Genomic DNA, 10,243 nt, shown 5'->3' with positions numbered 1-10,243 from the left:
AGGTTCGAACCCCCCACCCTTGGTATATGGGGCTGGAGCCCTACCCACTGAGCCACAGGTGCCACCCAAATTTTAGCTCTTTTTTTTTTTTTTTTGCAGTTTTTAGCTGGGGCTACGTTTGAACCTACCGCCTCTGGTATATGGGGCTGGGGTCAGCGCCCTATTCCTTTGAGCTATAGGCGCTGCCCCCAGATTTTAGCTCTTTTAATACATGTGTACTCATGTATCATTTAGTTTGAATTTTTTCAAAGGACTAGTAAATTTTGGTGTATTTTCATGTGCTTTAAAATACCTTCCTTTAATATTCTGAGAAATTTTATCTGCTTTTAAAAAAATATTGTAATTTTTTCTCCAAACAGTATAGAAAGTATTCCTGACAAGGCCTCTAACATCATTTGGGTTATGTACACAACTATATCACATAACTCCAGGGGCATCATTCATATAAAAAAATTATTCCCCTGGACTTGCACAATTCAGTGGTCATGGCTATACATTTACAGCCATTTTCTAGGATTATTGGTGATTAGGTTCCTTGGAAAATTTGAGTACTACCGTGTTTCCCTAAAAATAAGACCTACCCCAAAAATAAGCCCTAGCAGGATTTCTATGCATTTGTTAAATATAAGCCCTACTCTGATAATAATAAATGCCCTGCATTTCGGCATGGAGCAGTAAGGAAGACTGGAATATCTTTTAACTGCCATAGCTCCTTTCTCCGAGCTATTCGCACTTGTGGGGGTGTGCGTGTGGTAACCACTGTCGCGGGCATCCTATTGCGCACATGCGGACGGCTAGGGGAAAGGAGTTCATACATCACTAGTGTCAGCCCCACTAACAAGGTTGGCTCCCCCTGTGAGGTTCCAGAAGATGACTTAACTGTATCTGAATAAATGTAGATTGTTGTATTATACTTAATAAAAATAAGACATCCCCTGAAAATAAGCCCTAGTGTGTCTTTTTGAGAAAAAATAAATATAAGACAGTGTCTTATTTTCAGGGAAACACGGTATTGAAAGTGTAGACAGCCTCAGGAAAGGAGGGGAAGTAGTAAGTTAGTTCCAACAACTTGTTATTTGACTTTAAAGTAATGTTAATTGTCAGGATAATTATAGGAAACATTTGTTTACCAATAGTTTGATGGTCTTATGATGAATTCATTTTTGTTGAAATAGTGGACATGACATACTTTTTAGTTTTTTTTAACCTCTAAAATTCATTTTAGTCTGTTTAGTTTTTGTGAATACAAATATTTTTTTCCTTAATATCACCTTACCTATTTCCCTTTGCCAATATTGAAAGAATGCAGCTTCCTCTTTTACGCTGGAATTCCTAGACTACTAAGGGAAAGGAGAAGGAAAGGGAGGAATTCACCATTATCAGTGTGCTCTGCTCCTTTGAGGCTTTTTCCCTTCTTGTGTTTTCTCTCTGAATGACCAGTAGTTAGAAGCCACTAAAAGTCCTACTGTAATGCATTTTTATCTTAGCCAGGAGCAGCCATTACTATATTTAGGTTGACATATTTCCAGTAGTAAAATTGTTCATAAGGAGCAGTCTCCTCTGGGCTGTCCCCACCCCGTCTATCCCACTTCAGTCTAGTAGTCTCATCTATACATGTAATAAAACTTTCCTTTTGGAGTCACCACCTGTTTGAAGTCTAGCTTGGGGTACCTAGTAATGGCCATCAGTCTTATGAAGATTGGTTAGTACTTGAGACAAACTTAGCTTTTTAGTTTAAATATGTTGATAGCCTTCACTCCATAGGGATAAATGCCTTTTTGTTATTACCACAATACTCCTTTTCTCTTTTTCTGAAAGAATGACTGATTTCATCTCTGATAATTTCTTTATGTCATCTGTCAACTTGTATTATTTCCCATAACTTTAGTTTTTCCCTCATTTCTTATGTAAATGTATGTTTGTTGGGAGGGGAGTCCCCTTTTAGACAGGATGTATTATTTCTTGAGAGTCAGTGGGCCGTTTGCTGTTTTTCTTTTCTCACCCTGGTATGTTCTGTTTAGCTTACAGTCTTCTTTCTTACTAACAATGTGGGCAAAAATGATTAAATGTTCAGCACCACAGATCGAAAATAAAACCTGTGATTCCTACCCTCATTTTAAAACTTATGATGTTTGTTTAGTTCCACAGGTATTATGTTCTCCTGAAAACTTCTGTGTACTGTTCTGGTTTTCTTCCTCTAGTGTGTTTACCTTCAATTAGCATACAGTAGATTTTGTAATATTTGACTGAATTCCAGTGTCATTAATGATGAGCAAGTGAATCATTTCCTCTTAAGTAAATACTTTCCTGCATATATTAGAGTATATATGAAGTCATAAATTGTCACCTTGATTCTTTATTCTCAGTTACATTGCTTTTTCTTTTGTTTTTGGCTGGGGCTGGGTTTGAACCCGCCACCTCCGGCATATGGGGCCCTACTCCTTTGAGCCACAGGTGCTGCCCCTACATTGCTTTTTCTCAGAGAAATCTTTAAGTTTGTATCTTTTCTAAAATGAGTTTTTTCTTATGTTGGCTTTTATTTTGCTGATAATTGGATATTTATTCTTTTATACCCTATTAATACTTGCTTTTTTCACTTCCATTATTAATCTTCTTTTCAATTACATAGTATACATTTTTATGTGCTTTTAATTTCTCATGACAGTACTTTCTGTTTTTACACGAGTCCTCTCTTACTATTAATTAAATCCATTAGTATCTTTGTTTTAAGATAACTTATTAATGTATGAGTGATATTTCTTGAGCACATCTAACTTTTAGAAAATTTCAGCAGTCAGTGCTTTCACAAAGTTAATTAGTTCATATTCCTTCTTTAAAATAAAATAAATAGTACTTGGCAAACCTATGGCCCTGGGGCCACATATGCCTTTCTGGATCCTTGACTATAGCTTTTTGATAAAGGGATTTGTTCTGTGAAATTTGGATTTGATCAAAGGGCCACACTTGAGGTTCTAGAGAGCAACATGTGGCCTTGAGGCTACAGTTTTCCCACCCCTGCTCCCTGCATAGGAGAAAAAATAGGTGAGATCTATAATTGCCTTAGCTACTGCCTAGAGAGAGTTTTAAGACTTGGAGCAGGAGGCCGGGTATGATGGCTGAGGCCTGTAATCCAAGACCTCTGGTAGGTTAAGGTGGGTGGATTGCCTGAGCTCAAGAGTTCCAGCAAGGGCGAGACCCTATCTCTAAAAAACAGCCTGGTGAAGGGCGGTGCCTGTGGTTTAGTGGGTAGGGCACTGGCTCCATATACTGAGGGTGGCGGGTTCAAACCCGGCCCCGGCCAAACTGCAAGAAAAAATAGCCAGGCGTTGTGGTGGGCGCCGCCTGTAGTCCTAGCTACTTGAGAAGCTGAGGCAAGAGAATCACCTAAACTTAGGAGTTGGAGGTTGCTGTGAGCTGTGACGTGATGGCACTCTACTGAGGGTGACAAAATAAAACTCTGTCTGAAAAAAATAAAAAGAAAAATAGCCAGGTGGTGGCTGCCTGTAGTCCCAGCTTCTCCGGAGAGGCAAGAGGATCACTTGAGTGCAGGAGTTTGAGGTTGCTGTGAGCTGTGACACTATGCCACTCTACTCAGTGTTGACAAAAGTGAGACTCTGTCTCAAAAGAAAAAAAAAAAGACTTGGAGCAGGGCAGGAGGAGACTAGAGGTTTGAATTGAAGTGATCTTGCTGACTTGACGTGATCTTGCTGGGAGAATAGTGAGCCAAGGCAGCTAGATTTCTCAGGGTAGAGTACCTGAGAGGAGAAAGCTGCAAGAAGAACTTTGCAGATCTGGAGCAGCGTCTTTCAAGAATCCAGTTGAGTACTGATTCGTACATGGCTGTGAGGAAAACTACTTGAAGAACTACCCCAAAGGAAAGGAGAGAACAACACAATATTTAGAGCTCACACAGCACCAGGAATACAACTTGAATTCAACAGAGTAGAAAACTTCCTGATTGATCAAGTATCATGCGGACATGTATAATCACTTAAGATGTCCTAGTCTCTTAATTCTATAAACTGTGTCATTTCTGGGTTGGATTTAATTGATTGCTATTTCTCCTGATTCAGGCTCTATTTTTTGTTGTAATTTATGGTAGTCAATTGATGCTTATCAGGCCTATAAAAGAAAGGCATTGTAAATTTTACTTTGTTGGGTATTGGATATTTTTGTATGTAAATAAAAAATATGAATATTCTTGAGCTTTTTCCTGGGATATACGAGGTTAGACAATTAAGTTTTCAAATTCATCCTAGAAAAAGTACTCATACCTTTTTGTTGAATATCACTACTGTCACCTTTGAGGTATTTTTCTTAGGACACTATGTACTGATGTCAGCACCTAGTTTGCCCTTCAAAGCAGTTTTGGAACTCTTTTTCTGGAATGGCCATTGGACTTGTCATCATATATGATATTCAGCAATGAAGTATGTGGCATTTTTTTCTAATTTCTTAATTGTCAGACCTCATATTTAAGTTACTTGGAACATATTTTTTAGTTTTCAGGTTTTGCTTTTACTTTGTCAAGTGGAACCACTTAATCTGGGGTTAATTTTGCCCTACTTCTGAGGCACAGCCCTTCTGAATACTTAGGCCCATGAATCATGAGGTTTTCTGTTCTGGCTGGTGGTTACAGATGCTAAACTGAGGATCAGCTTGTTTCTTTAAGGCTTGTTTTTAAGCTCTGTTGGAATTGTTATAAAGTAGTCCTTATTCTAGGACTAATTTAGCACTCTACTTAATTGCCTAAACTTGCATGCATGTCTAGCTTTTTTTTTTCCTGTTGTACACTGGAAGAATAAAAGTTGTCTTAGGGCATGCTTACTGTGTATTTACTACATACAAACATAAGGAAAGCCGATCAGGAAAAAGAAGACCTTATGTAATTTTCATGATGTCTGATAAGCAAAAAAAATACTCACAAAATCAGCGGGCAGCCTGTAGGCCTCAAGTTGGACTCCAAGAGTGTAAATGAGGTCTCTGTTGTGGCTAGATGGAACATAAATGTCACTCAGCTCAATGTCACCTCTGCATTGTTCATGTTTTAGGTCCCAGTAGTTGTTTTTTTTGCCTGAGCTATGGAATTCCACACTAAATGTGTGTAGAGTAGTAAACATACTAAATCAAAGACTCAAGTGTCCCCAAATATGGGTGTCTAGAGCTTTTCTCTACCTAACTCCCTTTTTTTAGTACATTATTCCAGTAATTCCTGACATCTCCACTGTTCATAATTCCGATTTTTGTCTTTTCAGGTTAGCTGGATTGCTATGTTCTGCTTAAATCTAGAACATTAGGACTTAGCTAGTTTGTTTCTTTCAGGGAACATAGATCTATGGGAATTGTTCATGGCTGGAAACTGTTGTATCATTTATTTTGTCTAGTTTTACAGTAGTTTACCCAAAGGATAAATCAGGTACCAGTTATCCATAATGGCTAGAAACATAAATATCATACTATTGGATTATCATGGGAAGTTGACAGAGAATTTTGGGTGAAGTTACAGCAAAGAATCACAGTGAACCTTGGCTGACTAAATTTAGGGTTAATGGCCATTTAAGAATTGCATGTTTATGGACATTGGGAGTAGTTGACTTGGCAGTTGTTTGTTCTCTTCAAATAGATCTATCAGATGAGATAATGTAAACAATAAAGCACTCTACAAATTTACTTATTACTTAATGGGTTTAGAGTAATTTATTGGATTTATTTCTTGTAGGCTGTTTTGCCTATGAGTGGATTTTTGACTTTGGAATATAAAATGAAAATAACAGCATTGGGATTACTTTTGTGTTAGAAGAGTTCAAATTGGTGATGGTGCTTCTGTATTAGTTTTAATTGGTTTCAGTAGGCTTTGGTGTCATTAGAGAAAAACTACTTCTCACAAACTAATAGTGATGGCTATCTGAGAATAATTTCAACATATTTGCATGAGAATGCATTGTATCTTTATGTTATTCTTGGGTGTTTATGAGTTGCACATACATACTCAGTGAACATTTGATGTGTGACTCTGTTCTGACCATTTCACTTTTTGGTTGATCATACTGATTACTTATTGTGCGCCAGACGTGGTGCTGGTTGATAGAGGCAGGAACAAAAGAAAAGAAATACGGAGAAGGGTCCCTGATTGGAAGGCTTCATGAGATGGCATATATGCTATATATGGCAGCAAAATAGTCTAGCAAAGATTGATGGCATACAGGATGATTACATAAGCTTTCATTCAGGCAGTAAAGAGGGGCTGGATTTTGAGAAGGCTGCCAGTTGTGCATTGATTGACAATGATGATAAAAGAGAAAAAGTTCCTGCTCTAAAAAGAAGAAGTGGCGTGTTAGAGGGTGACAGCTGAGATCACAAAATTGTTCTGTGGGAAGTAAGCAAATTAAATAGGCATGAGTGGAAGTTTATATAGAAGATAGTAAGAAACTATTACAGACTGTACAGCTAGATTTTGAGCCTTAGTATGGAAAGAGAGATATTTTTGGCTGGCACGGTGGCTTGCACTCCGGGAGGCCGAGGTGGGAGGATTCCTTGAATTAGTTTAAGACCAGCCTGAGCAAAAACAAGACCCCATCTCTACTAAGAACAGAAAAATTAGCCAGGTGTTTTGGCTGGTGCCTGTAGTCTCAGCTCTTGGGAGGTTGAGGCAGCAGAATCACTTGAGCCCAGCAGTTTGCAGTTGCTGTGAGTGAGGCTGATTCCATGACACTTGAGACTGATTGACACTCTAGAGCAACTGAGTGAGATTTAGAAAGAGAGAGAGAGAGAGAGAGAGAGAGATTGATTTCTGATAGCCCACAAAATTAAAGTAGTAATTAGTAGACAAAATTAAAGAATTTCATGCTCACAACACAAGTTTTACGGGTGCTAACTTACTTTAAGATGAACTATGAAATAAATTAAGACATTGAGTGTTACTGAGTTTGGGTATAATTTGCAAAATGAAAATCCATCCCCTGTTGGCATTTGGAAAGTGCTGCTTGCAGAATAAATGTACAAAATAAGTGAATTTACATGTTATGACTGGCTACGTAAGGGAAAGTTAAACAGATTTTTATTTTATTTTCAGATTAATGTGAGGGTACAAATTATTAGGTGACATGGTTTGCATTTGTTAGATAAAGTCCCTGTTGTAGTTGTGCCTCTCATCCAGGAGGTGTGTCATATACCCTTATGTTGTGCCCATTAGGTGAGAGCACACGAATCCCCCTCATCCTCCTTACCTCCTCCTCCCCCTTCTTTTGTTCCACCAACTTGAATTAAATTGAGTTTTTCTCTTGTGTGGGCATATATTAGTTCATCTACTGGCTTCATATTAGCATTGAATATATTGGATACTTGCTTTTCCATTCTTGTTATACTTTCCCAAAGAGAATATTAAATGGATTTTTTAAAAAAGCATAATAATGCTAATGAAGTTTTAAATAGGGCTGAATTTTGTGTATTTTTCTTTTGTTCTAGGTTGCTGCTTTTTCTAAGAGGGTACCCATGACCCTGATTGTGTTTTCATTCAAGATAAAGTGATTTATTGCCTTTACTGGTTAACTGAACAAATTCAGGTTAGTGCATTTTGACAGTACTTACCTATTTCAATTATATGTTAATATTTTGAAAAATGGATTATTTTGTGGTTAAAGCTACATATGCATATATCAGTAAAGTTGGAAAGGCCAAATCAGTCTAAACTCTATTGAATTGTGTATTAGTTAAGAAACGTCTTTGACTGTTATGTATAGTTACCACTGTATAAAATGAAAAATATTTTACATTCCTTCTAATAGTTCTGTACTTTAAGTTATGAGGTTAGATAAAAAAAGTTATATCTGAATGTGGCACATTGAACTTTTGGTGTCACTATGTGGCATATTTGGTGCTAAAAGTAATTCACCTTAAAAATTCACATTTTTAGTAGATGGCTTTTACAGGAGTCATTCTTGTCCAGATTTCATTCATACATTAACATTTTTATCAGTGGTCAGTCTATGAGTTTTCACAAATGTATATTTATCACCATAATTAAAACAGTTTCATAATCTTCCAAAGTTACTCACATTGCTCCTTGGTAGTTAAGCTCCTGTTCTACTTCAGTTCTTAAAAACTACTGATCTGTCCTTCTACTTTTACTTTTCTAATATATCGTTTACATGGAATTATCTGATATGTAGCTTTTTAAGTCTGGTTTCTTTCACTTAGCATAATGTATTTGCAGTTCATCTGTGTCACTGAGTGCATCTGTAGTAGTGAGTATCATAGTTTGTTCTTTTGGCTCTGCACCTGTAGCTCAGTGAGTAGGGTGCCGGCTGCATACACCAAGGCTGGAGGATACGAGCCTGGCCCGGGCCTGCTAAACAACAATGATAACTGCAGCCAAAAAGATAGCTGGGCCTTGTGGCAGGTGCCTGTAGTCCCAGATACACAGGAGGCTGAGGCAAGAGAATTGCTTAAGCTCAAGAGTTTGAGGTTGCTGTGAGCTGTGACGCTACGGCACTCTACTGAGAGTGACAGCTTGAGACTCTGTCTCAAAAAAACCAAAAAATACTTTATTCTTTTTTTATTGTTGAGTAGTGCTCCTCTGTATGGATATACCATAGTTTATTCCTTCACTGGTTGATAGACACTTGTGCATTTTCTAATTTTTGATGATTTTTTTTTTTATTAAATGATAGCTGTGTACATTAATGCAATCATGGGGTACAGTGTGGTGTTTTCATATACAATTTGAAATATTTTCATCAAACTGATTAACATAGCCTTTATGTCATTTTCTTATTGTGTTAAGACGATTATATTCTACTCTTAGAAAGATTCACTTGTATCCTTGTAAGATAAACCATAGAAAGTGATCCCTCCAATCACCCACCCTCCACTCATTCCCACCCCATATTCTTAGGCTTTAATTAGGTTATAGCTTTCATATGAAAGCTATAAATTAGTTTCATAATAAGGCTGTGTACATTGGATACTTTTTCTTCCATTCTTGTGATACTTTGCTAAGAAGAACATTTTTCAGCTCCATCCATGTAAACATGAAGGACATAAAGTCTCCACCATTCTTTATGGCTGCATAGTATTCCATGGTGTACATATACCACAGTTTATTGATCCATTCGTGGGTCGTGGACACTTGGGCTTCTTCCATGACCTGGCAATTATGAATTAGGCTGCAATAAACATTCTGTTACAAATATCTTTGTTGTAATGTGGTTTTTGGTCTTCTGGATATATACCTAATAAAGGAATTGCAGGATCAAATGGCAGGTCTAGTTTTAGTTCTCTAAGTGTTCTCCAGATGTCTTGCCAAAAGGAACATATTAGTTTGCATTCCCACCAGCAGTGTAGGAGTATTCCCTTTTCTGCACATACACGGCAACATCTCTGGTTTTGGGATTTTGTGATATGGGCTAATTTTACCGGAGTTAGATGATATCTCAAAGTAGTTTTAATTTGCATTTCTCTGATGATTAAAGATGGTGAGCATTTTTTCATATATCTGTAGACATGCACCTATCTTCTTAAGAGAAGTTTCTCTTCAAGTCCCTTGCCCACCCTGAGATGGGATCACTCGTTTTCTTCTTGCTAATAAGTGTTAGTTCTCTATGGATTCTGGTTATTAAACCTTTGTCAGAGACATAATCTGCAAATATCTTCTCCCATTCTGAGGACTGTCTGCTTGCTTTACTTACTGTGTTCTTGGCTTTGCAGAAGCTCTTTAGTTTGATCAGGTCCCAATAGTGTATTTTTGATGTTGCTTCAATTGCCCGGGGGGTCCTCCTCATAAAATTTTCGCCCAAGCCGATTTCTTCAAGTGTTTTCCCTACTCTTTCTTCTAGTATTTTTATGGTTTCATATCTTAAGTTTAAATCTTTAATCCAGTGAGAGTCTAACTTAGTTAATGGTGAAAGGTGTGGGTACAGTTTCAGTCTTCTACAGGTTGCCAGCCAGTTCACCCAGCACCATTTGTTAAATAGGGAATCTTTTCCCCACTCAATGTTTTTAATTGGTTGTCAAAGATCAGGTAACGGTAAGTAGCTGGATTCACCTGTTGGTTCTCTATTCTGTTCTATACATCTACATCTCTATTTTTGTGCCAGTACCATGCTGTTTTGATCACTATGGATTTATAGTATAATCTGAGGTCTGGTAGCATGATTCCTCCTGCTTTGTTTTTATTCCTGAGTAATGTCTTGGCTATTCGAGGTTTTTTCTGATTCCATATAAAATGAAGTATTATTTTTTCAAG

General features: G+C 37.4%; 1 protein-coding gene across 2 annotated transcripts in view; it reads left to right on the top strand.

The window, feature by feature from the left end:
- FUT8 (fucosyltransferase 8) overlaps positions 1-10,243 on the top strand; it is a 287,292-nt gene that overhangs the window by 22,521 nt on the left and 254,528 nt on the right. For both annotated transcript variants that reach the window (XM_023517616.1, XM_023517617.1), the window contains one exon: positions 7,465-7,562. The gene's annotated coding sequence lies outside the window, so the exon portion shown is untranslated. The remainder of the gene's footprint in view (positions 1-7,464; positions 7,563-10,243) is intronic.

The sequence above is a fragment of the Otolemur garnettii genome, unplaced genomic scaffold, assembly GCF_000181295.1.
Source record: "Otolemur garnettii isolate 467f Iridium unplaced genomic scaffold, OtoGar3 scaffold00115, whole genome shotgun sequence".
Lineage (NCBI taxonomy): Eukaryota > Metazoa > Chordata > Mammalia > Primates > Galagidae > Otolemur > Otolemur garnettii.
This window is presented reverse-complemented; position numbering and strand designations above follow the sequence as displayed.